The sequence below is a fragment of the Ischnura elegans genome, chromosome 11, assembly GCF_921293095.1.
Source record: "Ischnura elegans chromosome 11, ioIscEleg1.1, whole genome shotgun sequence".
Taxonomy (NCBI): domain Eukaryota; kingdom Metazoa; phylum Arthropoda; class Insecta; order Odonata; family Coenagrionidae; genus Ischnura; species Ischnura elegans.
The window spans coordinates 74,799,396-74,815,245 of record NC_060256.1 but is presented as its reverse complement, the minus strand read 5'-3'; the positions used below and the strand labels follow the sequence as shown (position 1 = coordinate 74,815,245).

At 34.5% G+C, this 15,850-nt stretch overlaps 1 long non-coding RNA gene across 1 annotated transcript in view; it reads right to left on the bottom strand.

Moving 5' to 3' along the window:
• Positions 1–5,842: 5,842 nt before the first annotated feature.
• The window catches only part of LOC124168263, a 37,096-nt gene continuing 27,088 nt past the window's right edge, over positions 5,843–15,850 (bottom strand). The window contains exon 3 of the long non-coding RNA XR_006866886.1: positions 5,843–6,212. This is a non-coding gene — a long non-coding RNA (uncharacterized LOC124168263). The remainder of the gene's footprint in view (positions 6,213–15,850) is intronic.

The following is a 15,850-nucleotide window of genomic DNA, read 5'->3' as shown; positions in this document are numbered from 1 at the left end:
ATGAGAGAAGAGAAGCCTCATAAAAAAACCTGATAAGAAGACGGAACGACCCTATAAGCCACATCTTGAAACGTGATGGCCTGATACAAACAATCGTTGAGGGTCAAATAGATTGCAAGAACGGAAATGGAAGACGTCAAATGAAATATATCGAGCAGGTATAGAACTACGTGAAAGAGAAGAAATACGTAGGTGTGAAACTATGGAATCAATTGGTGATTTACTTCCTAATCGAGATGCAAATTCTTGGAAATTCTACATCGACTATTCATTATGATATGCATAGGTACATTCGGAATGTTAAAATAAAACTTAAATTTGATTGTATTTTGCTACTAACGAGCAAAATTAAAAATCAAGTAAACTTCTTACTTCTCTGACCATTGACAAAAATATGAGGTAGAACATTCGTAGGTACCTGTTCACTTATGTAAAAAATTCTGCCTGCGATGATATTTCTTATCTAAACAATCTCCCCAATCCCACCCCCTTCAATACGCAGCGGACACACATTCTTGGCACTTACAAAGTTCTCCAGCAGCGGAGACACGACGGTGGAATATGGAAAAATGTGACGCAGGTACACCAACGTAACAGCGACGGATTCAATGAATGACAAAATAAATCAATTTTGTCTGGATTAAGCACTATTTAGCTACATTTTTAATGATCAATAACAACCGGTATGCTACTCACTTTGACTTATAAAATTGATATAGTCCATTAAACTTAAAATCAGTGCAAATTCATCCAGGAGCAATTGAAACCGATAAAAATGATTTCACTCAGTGATTCAAACGAAAAGCTGCTTTGTTGAGAAGAATGTTTCGCTCTTCCCAGACGAGTCACAGGCAAAGAAACTTAAACATATTGGTTAGGAAGGCCAGACCCTTTTCATAGACGTCTTCGCATTTTGAGGATTAAATTTTGAGGTGTCCAACGGCTCACTTCATCCAATAAGCACTTACGATAACCCCTTACCCAGAATGAAAGTGTGTGCTCTTATTATTTTTACTACTCCCAACATATGTAGAGAATGATTAAAGAAGACAAAATTTGTTTTAATGCATGATAGTTAAGGTATAAAATGCATTTCGAAGCAAGATATATCCCTAACGGCATTGAAATTGATAATTATAAACGATAATCAAATGCCAAAACTATATGCATCCCGACTAAAGTAGAAAATTTCATTCTTGATACTCATTTAATCCACATTGATTTTAGAATCATCACCATTTATACCTGTTGATTCTATGTTTCTGCAACTCATTCTCTCTGTGGTCTCTAGGAGTGTATTAAACTTAATACTTTATCGTGAGTGTTAAATGACAACATTTATTATGGTTTTTCAGAAAAAATCACAGTTATAATTATTTCTCATATTCTGACGAATTCTCTAAATTTTCGTAGTCCATGCATTGTCAGTGGAAAATTTTCTTTCTTTTCCAAATTTGTAATTCAAATCACGCTTTATTTACACACATAAGTTGGAATAAAAGCTCCATGATTCCTATACGAATACATGGAAGAGCTACTTAGCTCCAATTACTATTTAAAAAAGCAAATTGCAAGACTTGATTGTCGTAGCAATACTTAACACTTCTTGAAACACCCCCACTAAAACTTCTTAGAATGAACAATCAAAACTTCGTTTGCTAATATTTCATAGGAAATACGAAAATATACAAATATCACTTTTCTTACTATTTTTTCTCCAAAAGTTTGACAGGATGTACTTACTAAAGGATAGCAGTAACTACCTGATTAAATTCGGATGTTAAATATGGCCTGAGGTTACCAAACATAAGTATGATAGGGCATCCTCATTCCAAAAAAAGAAAATAAACGACAAGAAACAAATGAACATTCATACACGTTCGCTGAGAAGAAGAAAATTATCCCTCCCGTAAGAATATGCTTATCAGTTAAAATCAATTAAATTAGGTATTTAAATCTTTCCGTTTCCGGAACTAATGACACCATTTGTCCTCGTTACCTTAATAATTTGATAATAGTATTTGAGAAAAGCCTTCAATTTTTTCTTAATTATTTTCAATATCGTAAATATATATCCATAGTGCCAGTTAAACTCGCTCCAAAAATTAAATAGGAGTAAAATTTTCCAAATATATGATAAAAGGGAAGACAGCTGTATTGAAGAAACATATTTGAATTCTCATGGTTAAATAAAAACACAGTACTATTCCACAACCATATATTTGCAGTCTACTAGTTTCAACGTTACAACGTCATTATCAAGACATGTCTTGATAATGACGTTGTAACGTTGAAACTAGTAGACTGCAAATATATGGTTGTGGAATAGTACTGTGTTTTTATTTAACCATGAATATATCATCGTTCCACCAAGTAACGCCTAAATCTGTTGATTTTATATTTGAATTCAATGTGCACGCTTCTGTTTAAATGTCAGCCACCGTAGAGAGTTAGATATAATAAAATAAGGAATGATGTAGATAATACACATACTGAACAATATCTTATTTGGATTTTTTTAATGTTAAAATGTAGATCTTATTCATTTACTAGGAAATTTTTATTCCATAAGACTTCATATTCATTACATTTCAGTCATTTGAATCACTAATATTCAAGTACCTATAGTCTCAAGGTAATTTGGATTAATTACACCAGAAATTTAAGCTTTGCAGCGTAAAAATACATGAACAAAAGCATTAATTTTTATAATGACCAGTTTAGGACATTTAAATTATACGTGCTGATTACCCACTTGGTAGCAAAACCATGGCTAAAATGAATTTATGTATACACGATATGTAATGACATCTCTCAGGAGCTGTAGCTGGATTTCTTATCACAGGATGTGATTCTTCTTTCTCCTCAGGTTTAATCGTGAATACTCTGTGAGAAAATCTTCCGAAGTTGCTCATTATCTTGTCCCACGCGTTGTATGACCATCTCCATCGAAAGCACTCTGCAAAAAGATAATTGCATGCAAAATCATTGAGCTTCCTTCACTTGGGCATATAATTATAATTCCATAACAATTTATGGAAAGAATGAATATTCAGTTCATGAACTAAACAGCTATAAACCACTCATATTGTTAAAGGTGAAATAGTTAATTTATATATACCCCTCAATAACCGAAGTTAAATGTATAAAAATATCATGATCCTAATCAAAGTGATACAGAATAAATTACAGCATCAAGATGATGATGCTATTTCATTTAATTTGTTCATATACGATTCTCATTATATAAATATTTACGTATTATATAAAATTATCTACAAAATTATGACAATTATATAGTATTTTGATTATGTTAACTAGTAAATTAAGTTAGTAAAATGAAACAATGAAATATTTCCTATGGATTTATTTTTTCGCGCTTCGTTTTTACAAACAACATTATCCAGTGCAAGTTTTTGTAACAACAAAACACGTCGTGTTTAAATATATGTGATGGAAAACTTGTAATTTCTCATTTACTCACTTCTAAATTTTAACATTAAGACCTTCCACCGCATCGTACCTCATAAGAGACAAGTTAGTATTTTAAGGTTTTATTGTTAAGTACAACAATACTTGGTGATTACATACACCATGTGACAGGGTTAAGTTTTGTAGCAACTATATAATCTGACATTGGTTAACGTTTTATGGGTTTTGGCACATGTTAATTCAGATAAATTCCAAGTATTAGTCGACATTTTTCCTAATTAAATGCCCAATTGAAATTCACGATGATACGATGCTACTAGATTAGATATATGAGTAAAACCTACGAGTAGAAACAGTAAAGATACATATACCTACCACTTCAGTATTCCTTTGCGAGATAAGATTTCTTCCTTTTAATTTTTGGAGATATCTTCACGCGGAGCATTATGTATATAAAATAGTGAAAGTCCTAATGAACACGGATTTCCATAATTATCTGCGTAAGCGATTAATTTAAGTTTTTTTTAATTGGACATTACTCAGAAATATAGATTGAGTATCCTCAAAAATTTTGAAGACCTAACTCAAACATTTCATCTATTACGTAATCATCCTCGGCGGATGATTACGTAATAGATGAAGAATGTTTCGCTCTTCCCAGACGAGTCACAGGCAAAGAAACTTAAACATATTGGTTAGGAAGGCCAGACCCTTTTCATAGACGTCTTCGCATTTTGAGGATTAAATTTTGAGGTGTCCAACGGCTCACTTCATCCAATAAGCACTTACGATAACCCCTTACCCAGAATGAAAGTGTGTGCTCTTATTATTTTTACTACTCCCAACATATGTAGAGAATGATTAAAGAAGACAAAATTTGTTTTAATGCATGATAGTTAAGGTATAAAATGCATTTCGAAGCAAGATATATCCCTAACGGCATTGAAATTGATAATTATAAACGATAATCAAATGCCAAAACTATATGCATCCCGACTAAAGTAGAAAATTTCATTCTTGATACTCATTTAATCCACATTGATTTTAGAATCATCACCATTTATACCTGTTGATTCTATGTTTCTGCAACTCATTCTCTCTGTGGTCTCTAGGAGTGTATTAAACTTAATACTTTATCGTGAGTGTTAAATGACAACATTTATTATGGTTTTTCAGAAAAAATCACAGTTATAATTATTTCTCATATTCTGACGAATTCTCTAAATTTTCGTAGTCCATGCATTGTCAGTGGAAAATTTTCTTTCTTTTCCAAATTTGTAATTCAAATCACGCTTTATTTACACACATAAGTTGGAATAAAAGCTCCATGATTCCTATACGAATACATGGAAGAGCTACTTAGCTCCAATTACTATTTAAAAAAGCAAATTGCAAGACTTGATTGTCGTAGCAATACTTAACACTTCTTGAAACACCCCCACTAAAACTTCTTAGAATGAACAATCAAAACTTCGTTTGCTAATATTTCATAGGAAATACGAAAATATACAAATATCACTTTTCTTACTATTTTTTCTCCAAAAGTTTGACAGGATGTACTTACTAAAGGATAGCAGTAACTACCTGATTAAATTCGGATGTTAAATATGGCCTGAGGTTACCAAACATAAGTATGATAGGGCATCCTCATTCCAAAAAAAGAAAATAAACGACAAGAAACAAATGAACATTCATACACGTTCGCTGAGAAGAAGAAAATTATCCCTCCCGTAAGAATATGCTTATCAGTTAAAATCAATTAAATTAGGTATTTAAATCTTTCCGTTTCCGGAACTAATGACACCATTTGTCCTCGTTACCTTAATAATTTGATAATAGTATTTGAGAAAAGCCTTCAATTTTTTCTTAATTATTTTCAATATCGTAAATATATATCCATAGTGCCAGTTAAACTCGCTCCAAAAATTAAATAGGAGTAAAATTTTCCAAATATATGATAAAAGGGAAGACAGCTGTATTGAAGAAACATATTTGAATTCTCATGGTTAAATAAAAACACAGTACTATTCCACAACCATATATTTGCAGTCTACTAGTTTCAACGTTACAACGTCATTATCAAGACATGTCTTGATAATGACGTTGTAACGTTGAAACTAGTAGACTGCAAATATATGGTTGTGGAATAGTACTGTGTTTTTATTTAACCATGAATATATCATCGTTCCACCAAGTAACGCCTAAATCTGTTGATTTTATATTTGAATTCAATGTGCACGCTTCTGTTTAAATGTCAGCCACCGTAGAGAGTTAGATATAATAAAATAAGGAATGATGTAGATAATACACATACTGAACAATATCTTATTTGGATTTTTTTAATGTTAAAATGTAGATCTTATTCATTTACTAGGAAATTTTTATTCCATAAGACTTCATATTCATTACATTTCAGTCATTTGAATCACTAATATTCAAGTACCTATAGTCTCAAGGTAATTTGGATTAATTACACCAGAAATTTAAGCTTTGCAGCGTAAAAATACATGAACAAAAGCATTAATTTTTATAATGACCAGTTTAGGACATTTAAATTATACGTGCTGATTACCCACTTGGTAGCAAAACCATGGCTAAAATGAATTTATGTATACACGATATGTAATGACATCTCTCAGGAGCTGTAGCTGGATTTCTTATCACAGGATGTGATTCTTCTTTCTCCTCAGGTTTAATCGTGAATACTCTGTGAGAAAATCTTCCGAAGTTGCTCATTATCTTGTCCCACGCGTTGTATGACCATCTCCATCGAAAGCACTCTGCAAAAAGATAATTGCATGCAAAATCATTGAGCTTCCTTCACTTGGGCATATAATTATAATTCCATAACAATTTATGGAAAGAATGAATATTCAGTTCATGAACTAAACAGCTATAAACCACTCATATTGTTAAAGGTGAAATAGTTAATTTATATATACCCCTCAATAACCGAAGTTAAATGTATAAAAATATCATGATCCTAATCAAAGTGATACAGAATAAATTACAGCATCAAGATGATGATGCTATTTCATTTAATTTGTTCATATACGATTCTCATTATATAAATATTTACGTATTATATAAAATTATCTACAAAATTATGACAATTATATAGTATTTTGATTATGTTAACTAGTAAATTAAGTTAGTAAAATGAAACAATGAAATATTTCCTATGGATTTATTTTTTCGCGCTTCGTTTTTACAAACAACATTATCCAGTGCAAGTTTTTGTAACAACAAAACACGTCGTGTTTAAATATATGTGATGGAAAACTTGTAATTTCTCATTTACTCACTTCTAAATTTTAACATTAAGACCTTCCACCGCATCGTACCTCATAAGAGACAAGTTAGTATTTTAAGGTTTTATTGTTAAGTACAACAATACTTGGTGATTACATACACCATGTGACAGGGTTAAGTTTTGTAGCAACTATATAATCTGACATTGGTTAACGTTTTATGGGTTTTGGCACATGTTAATTCAGATAAATTCCAAGTATTAGTCGACATTTTTCCTAATTAAATGCCCAATTGAAATTCACGATGATACGATGCTACTAGATTAGATATATGAGTAAAACCTACGAGTAGAAACAGTAAAGATACATATACCTACCACTTCAGTATTCCTTTGCGAGATAAGATTTCTTCCTTTTAATTTTTGGAGATATCTTCACGCGGAGCATTATGTATATAAAATAGTGAAAGTCCTAATGAACACGGATTTCCATAATTATCTGCGTAAGCGATTAATTTAAGTTTTTTTTAATTGGACATTACTCAGAAATATAGATTGAGTATCCTCAAAAATTTTGAAGACCTAACTCAAACATTTCATCTATTACGTAATCATCCTCGGCGGATATTCATCCTCCTAAGGCAACAAACTTATGCATATTTACGTTTTTACTGACATTCACGTTCAAAATAATTAGGCTGAGTATGGATGCACGATGAAAATATAGCGGAAAAATAGTGATAATCGTATTTATCATACTGCCTGGAAAAAGGAGGAACTACACTAGACATCTGATGGCAAGGGATTTTAAAATTTCAATATAATTTTCTAAGAATCCTTCCATGCTTTCAATACATTGATAAAACTTCATTACCAGAACCCAAGGCGGAAATACGATGTAGAGAATTTGGGATTAGAAAACTTATTCTTGACAAATGTTGCTCATCCATTACATTCAGCTAGTTCACAAAATAATACCTCAAGTTTATTGAATAATTCATATAGTGCCATGAGTACAGATCAAAGAATTATGTAGCCATTACAACAATTCATAGTTTCTTTGCTTCGGTCAGTATTACAAAAATATTAATCTTCGATAAATTGAACAACGCGGTAATTATTATCAATCCAATTTAATTACCAATACATTATTTTGTACCAATCAGTTTTAACTATTCAAGGAACACAGAAATAAGTCAATATAAAGTTTAGACCAAAGTATATCTTCTATTCAAAAATAAACATCACTAATCCAATTTTCTGACTAGTGCTTCTCGAAAATATTCCCGACCTCGTCAATGGAAGCCCGTAAGAAGAAACGGTGACCATTTTGACGAGCGCTTTTTGTATAGCCCAAAATCCTTTTTTACGACTCGAAATACAAGAAAATGACAAGTAAATGCCCCCCTGATCATATCCTTTGGCTCGGAAAAAATGCGGAAAATACCAACGCTGAGATATAATTGAGGCAATAAGCTAAGGATTATGACTGGAGGAAAATGGAAATGGCCCGAAATCGTCCTCTTCCAGCGATGAGGGGCTTGAAGGATGTTTTAAAATTTCGAAAAAAATATAACGGCAAGTTAAAAAAAATCATACCATCCCCTTCCGAAAGCGACATGTGGACAACAAAAAAAATGGAAGAGACCGGGTGATATTCGGATGACGGTGGGGGAAAGGGACCAGAAGAGAGAGAAGATTTTAAAAGAAAAACCTGGGAGAGGATTAACCAATCTCGTAACGGAAACGGTTTTATTACTTCTCGGCCTTAAAATTTTTGAATGCAGCCAGAAGCAAAATGACAAAAATTAGCCATGGGTCAACCACAATACCCTAGCCTCGAAGATGGCCTGACTATTGCTGTAATAACCTCGCGCTTCCAATTTACCCTAAATCGCGCACCTAAGTATTATTTCAAACCTCGTAGTAAGTGGTAGCCTGAATAATTCGGTGAGATTTCTGATTTGAATTAATGATATTGCTTCCATTAGCATTTGTATTCTTTGCATCACAATTTCCTTTTTTCTTATGCGAAAAACGCTATGATAGTTTATGCAACTCGATCATTATCACATTCATTGCTGAAAACAACTTTCTCTCATAGTTCTCAGGTCAACGGCCATGGTGTTTGTTTTACTAAATATGTTCGCCGTGGAAGAAAATATATAATGAATTTGAATCGGATTTCGGGAACGCTAGCGAAAGAAAAAAACGAAAATTTTGGCACACACCACTGTATTTTGATGATTTCAAGTACCTATAGCTTAGGATAATTATTTAATTACATTCACAGATTCATTGATTAATTCATTATGAAATAATTAACCAGGTATTTAAGAGCAAAGATATTTATCATCAGAACAAGTAGAAGCCAAATATTTAAAGCACCAGACGGTGAAAACTTTGCAGGAGTGACAGAAAAAATGGATTAAAAAATTAATTTTACACAATAAGTACACATGTTAATGAGTATGAACGTATAGCAGCACATGGGATCTGATTTTGGGGCTTTCCTAACTTATTTCAACAGTTATACGAGTTAACGAGGCCTTAGAAAAGAAGTGTGAGTTGACTGTCTTTGTAAGGGCTGCTAAGAAGGAGATTCGGTAACAGATAAAACCAAGATAGCACTATGCTGGTCATAATGAGATACAGTAATCAGATCAAAATTAAAACTATCAATATCCAGTGAGATTGACTTACCTACAAGAAACTACTAAAGATTCAGAAATACCATCATTTTAAAATATGGTAGTATATACCTAAGAGATAAGACATTTTCCACAACTGTTTAAGAAAATTTCCACAACTGTTTTCTAGGGAAAATTTTTGTAAGAAAAATTATTTGATTTTTTCAGATACAATTTTATTATTATGATTGGTAATGCTGAATTTTCATCCTAAAAAAATTATAATCTAAGAGTCAAGTTGCTACGGTACAAGTAATAACCGAAGAAATCAAAGTTCCAAAATCCGTTATTTGAAACATTATTTGTTCCGAGACAATGCAAAAGAATATTTTTTCTTGTGCTGGGAAAGAATATTTAATTATTACTTATAATCCCCAAGAAAATATTTAATTGTTCACCTTAATGAAATAGTATATTCACAGCACTTGGACGATAAAGAAGCTGTTAATTACCTACTAAAAAATACAACCTGTGTCATCTCCTGAGATGGGTTCTAAAAGAGGGCTTAAATTGGCCCGATATCTACATAGAATGCGATACAAGAAGGAGAAATCGTCCACTTTCCAGGGGGCTCCTGGCGCATGCCAACGATAGGATTATAACGAACAATTTTACACGGATCCCAAAACAAAAAAATGTATACATACATCTCGCAATCTTGATAGGATGCTCTGTTGGGATTCGGCAACGAGATTAAGGATATGGAGAAGTTGGGAGCGTAGATTTGAGCAGGAGATTGCTATTGGAAAGGAGGGGATGGGGTGGCCTGCGGTTTGGACACAAGAGTAGGGGGAGGAGGAAGAGAAAGAGCATAGGAATTGTACGGAACAACGCCATGTGAGCCCAGGATCTCTGTGGCAATGAGGGGAGGAAAGACAACGGGGCGAAAAGCACGTTCCTGTGTGTCAGAGGATGAGGTCGTAGGTCTCTATGGAAGTGGCTTGCTTTCGAGATAAGGGGGAAAGGAGGGAAGGGTTTAGTTGTCAAGGATATTCTACACGGAACCCTTCCAATTTTATAGGGTAAACCCCCAGCACAGGCGCTGGAAAGAAAAAGGATTACTTACCAGCTTCGGTTTTTTAAGACAACGGCTTACCGCGCCTCCCAAAGGGTGTAGTGGAAGGGCCAGTAAAAAGACTATAGGAGGAGTATAGACTATAGTGAGGGGAGACAGTTCAGCCTTCTAAGTATAGGAGTAGGGTGGGTAAAGGTCAGTTATAATAAAGTAAAAGCAATTTGTACTTTCCACACGATTTTAATATTTTGCAACCGGTTTCGACGTGTTCAGCGTCATTTTCAAGCTAGACTGCCATCTTCAAACAAGCCAGAATTAATTTTATACTTCAAGGTGGGGGGAGGAGGCGAAGTAGGTATTGTGGATAAGGAGGTAGGGTGCAGGTTGGTAGTTTGAGTGGTGAAGGTCATCAACTCCACCCACCATTTACTTCATGGATAAAGGTCGACACCATAGAACTAGAATGAGTATTCAAACTTACTTTAAAGTAATTTGTGGTTAAGGTTCATGCCTATATAAGGTTATTATTTTCTTATACGATAGTTTTGGAAACCTTTCATGGTAACTATAGCATTTTTTAAGTGTCGTTGTTTAAAATGACTAAAAACGTCTTACAGTAGCTCTATGTAGTTATGAACTGTCAAAATTTTCTTATTTGTGAAATGCTTTTATAGTTATGCGTCATGAGAAGCAAAGACTGGTTTCTACATTCACCATCGGTAAATGTTAGAAGATAGTTTTGGAAATCGTAGGTGGTACTCAACCATGAATTTAGGTACTTCTGTGAAAAGTGCATTATTATGCATCATGAAAAGTTTTTACGTTCATTCTTGGTAAGCCTTTAATAAGACGATAATTTTGGATGATTGGGGACTCCCTCTACAATAGCAAGTTACGCCCTACGTCAAGTTAGGTATGTGGTGAGCTTAAGAAGTACACAAAGGCATTTTTTATAAACAGGTAAATCCGCTGAGGGCAGAACAAGTGCCAATCAACATCGAGTTTGAGTAAATATCAAATCCGTTAGTAGCAAATGAAGCATTTTCAAAGTCTTTGCTAACATTGATCGAAAATCTTCTTATAATAGCTCTACAGAATTATCAACTTACTTTTGAAAATTTTCCATAATAATGCATCATAGAGGCAAGCATTAGTGCTTACGTTCAATACCGGTAAGCCTTTTCTTTGAAGTTTTCGATACTTGGTTGCGCCCACTGCGAGAGCAGTAAGTTCTGCTCAACATCGAGTTAGGCATGTGGCGATATTTTAATACTTATGTTTAAAATGAATATAACGCCTGCCTCATCACCTCTACACAATTAATTCATGAAATAAAAATGTAGAAAATTGTAAAAAATGTGCATTATTACGCATCATGAGAAGCAAGTACTGGTTTTCGCGTTCCTTTTCTTAGAAGATAGTTTTGGATAGTTATTATTGCCCATTACGGGAACAGCAAGTTTCGCTCAACATCGAGTTAGGCATGTGGCAAGCTTAAGGGCTACTACACAAGAGATGGTTAAGCGTGTTGCGGGCGCATGGGGGAATAAAGCTGACATGAAAACAATCTTTTCCGTCGGAAGGCGGCTGTGAGGGAGGGGGTGAGTCCGAGAGGGTGGAAGAAATGCGTTGGAGGAGGTATGGCAGAGGGTGTATGTGTAAGGGAGGTATAAAAAAATATACGCGGGATAAAGAGATCTTTTGTGTGTGAGAGCGGTTCAGATGAGGGAGAAGGGGGGTGAGTAGAAGGACGCCCCGCGTGTACGAAATACAAGTCTTCTCTTTTCCTCCTCTTCCAACCAAAAACCTTCCCTTTCCCTTTTTATTATTCCTCGAATAAAACTTTATACAGGGGGCATGTGGGAGGGAGGGAAGACTACTAAAAGGCCGAAGGGACGCCAGATAAGTCCTGCAGCGAGAGTTGTTGGTGGGATAGGGCGTTAGGTGTGGGCTAAAAAGGAGTTGGGCCTTCAGAGAGGGGAATGGTTGGTCTCTTCCTTTTTTTATATATATGTATATCCACCCAGAGGGAAGGGGGAAGAGCAGTTGGATGTATTTTACAGAGAAGGAGAGAATCCAAAGAAAGGCACATGTGGCATGGAAAAAAGTTTTTTCTTTACATTTTTTTAGTTCAAAAAAGAGAGCGCAGGCAACACGTACGGATCTTTGTCTCTCACACACACACAACTGATGAGAAAATTTTGAGAAAATGTAAAAAAAGGATAGGATTTTCTTTTCTTTCCTTGAGGCAAATCAGTGAGTGTGATTAGGCCTTTTTTCAGGTTTCCGCAGTCATGAAATAGCATTTTTATTTTCTTTTTTTCCGTTTATGAGAAAGATCGGAGGGGTAATAGCACAGTATCATAAGGTTCAAAGTGACTGAAGATTACTAAGTGAAGGTCAAAGTTCTTAGAAGTTTTTAATAGTATCGTAAGATCATCTGGAAGATACGTCACCTTAGCACTAAAAGGGAGTCAACTATATGTATATATGTAGATCGATAATATGTTAAATGATAGGTAAATTAGCTGTAAGGTAGCAAAAAAATAGTGCATGATGATATCTACGAAAAAGATCATGCATATTTTACTAGGATAAAATTCTACCAAAGTGCTCTGACGTAAGGGAATAATACGATAAAAACAGGTGACGATAAAATGTCTTACTCACCCATAAGGTAGTGGAAAATCATGCACCCATATTTTTACCAATGAAGAAAATCGGTGAGCATAAATAACTGTTTTTAATATCGTTTGAAGTCACTAAAACATATTGTCTTCCAATACGAATAATTTTCTGCAATTGGGGGCGGAAAAAACGCAAAATAGGGACAGTGCAGCCAAACCCACTTAAAAAGTTATACATCAAAAACTATATCACATCCGTGAGCTTTGGATGCATTAGGAGTCCAAGGGTTTCGAATAGAACAACTACTGAAGGGTTGAAATACCCTACTTTGGCCTATTAAAAACGATTGCTCTTTAACTTATCTCTTTGCGCTATGTTAATGTGATTAGAAAATAGTACTTGAAAATAAACTTTTAATATCCCTACCCGCCCTTTAATAAAACAGAATCCTATTAAATCATGGGTTGACCAAGAAAACTTCCGTATTTTTTGTCTTTAATCAATGTAAATAATAATGCATGAATTTGATTTTTACTAAATATAAATTGATAATTATTTGAGTTGACTTTTTCAGGTGCAGGCAATCTTATTGTTCCTATGGCTGAATATGCAAACTGGAAAGGATAATTGGGAAAATACTACAAGTATTTTCAAGATGTTTTCGTTAAAAAAATAATTGCTAAAGGTACTTAATGGAACGGGTAAACCTTTTTTGTTAGTTTATTAATTTAAATTCTTATAATTTCTATTTGGTAAAAGAGAATTAATATTAAAAGGTGTAACTTTATTGAACTTCAACCAGATAGATGAAATGAATTGCATGTAAACGAAATAATAGTATTAGTTGATATTTGTGTCACTAATACGAGAACTCTATACAATGCTACTTTTAAGTTGTAACTATTGGTTTTAATTTTTCTTTCAAAGTTCCTTCACGTAGCCGATTTCCGTGTATATATATTGTGAAGATATACTTTTTTCGGAGTGTATTGATGAATATGATAGAAGGAGAGTTTCAACTCTACTTCGTCCTTACAACGGTTGTTTCCACACAAAATATTATTCCACATTACACCGATGATATATTGCGTTAATAGTTATAGGTTAAATACTGATTAAGGTAGATTAACTTCTAGCAGATTGTGATTCACAATGGTCCGTCCCCCTTACCACATGCAACTTCGGTTTTCAACGCAAAATAAGATGTTCACACTTTCTCCCATTAACACATGTCATATCATCCCATATCCTCTTAGAATCCACTACATACAAATCTCTGTCTTCTCCATACTTCATGTAGAGTTTCACTACCCTCGCCCACCATGTCTAGCACTTCGTTGCCCCATTTCCTTGCCGCCCATTTTATTTTCTCCACCCTCCTTCACACCCACTTCTCAAAATCCTTCTAGACTAAATAATGACTTTTTCAATTGTAGTAAAATAATTGTTAGTTTTTTTTATTAAAGAGCAATCTGAATAAATTCATAGATGCGCAACAGAACGTACATAATCTTGATACTAGCAGAGACTTCATTAAAAGCGGAGGAAAAGGATCTACGTAGACCTACGCAGAGACAATGCTCATTGGTGATTTCCGGAGTAAGGCAACTGAGTGAATGAAGAAAGGAGAGAGGAGAACGAATACGCGATTAAGAAATAAAACGCCGGCCCTGATAAGCCCGCGGGAGGTTTGAATAGATGGGAGGCGAGTTTTTATTGAGCGAGATTGAGTCTAGATTAGTGTGGGCGGGCAGTCCTTCCAACTTGCCTACGCCAAATATATGAGATCTCCTTGGCGCGGGAAAGCGATTGCCACCCATTCAACCCCGCAGGAGATACACGGGAAATTAAAGTGTTCATAATTCCTCCCCGGGTGAAAGGCAAGAGGCGTTAGGCAATTATTTAAGTCGCGGAGAGAGAAGGGAGAGACTGCGTGTCAGTGGAGAGTAAGGGAGTGAGATAAGCGTGTGGGAGAAAAAGAAAAGGGAGTGTGATAACACTTAATTATTACTAGTCGGGGTAATCTACCGATTAGGTTAGCTTAATATGAAATCTGCAGAAGAAATTAGATCGGATTGGTTTCAGGCTCAACTTGGTGGAATTCCAGTGTTACAACCAAAGCATAACTTTGTAAAAACTTTACAGAAACACTAATTAACACGCATCAGCGTATTTTGGATCTCAGTTACTATTTGCGCTCTCTCTACAAGTGTAATGTACCTAGTAGGTTTGAGGAAAGCTGGTAGGAGAAAAAGAAAGAGAGTGATAACACTTGTACTAATTGATATTTGAGGTAATCTACCGATTAGGTTAGCTTAATGTGAAACCTGCAGAAGATATTAGCTCGAATGGCTTTCAGAAAATTACAGTTTTACTATGATAGTACAGCTTTGTAAATTTTTTACAGCGCATATATTTCGTGTGCAATGAAAGCACGACTTAGTGCGACACCAATCCCTGACCTACCATTCTCTCTACCTCCACCTTAAACCTCAAAATTTGCTATCTTAGTACGAAATCTACAAAAAATAGCTTAAATTGGCTCCAGGCCCAGCTTGGTGAAATTTTTCTCAATGAAAGTACAATTTTGTTAAACTTTTCTAAAAATGTTAATGAAAACACACCGGCGTATTTAGGATTTTTCACACGGGTTCTCGGTCATTATTTGCGCTCTCTCTGCTAGTTTCGAGGTGAGCGGATCGGAGAAAAAGAAAAACGAGTGCGCTAACACTTAGTTGTTACTGTTCGAGGTAAACTACCAAATAGGTTGGCTTAATATGAAATCTGCAGAAGTAATTAGCTCGATGGTTTCAGGCTCAACTTGGAAAAATTTCA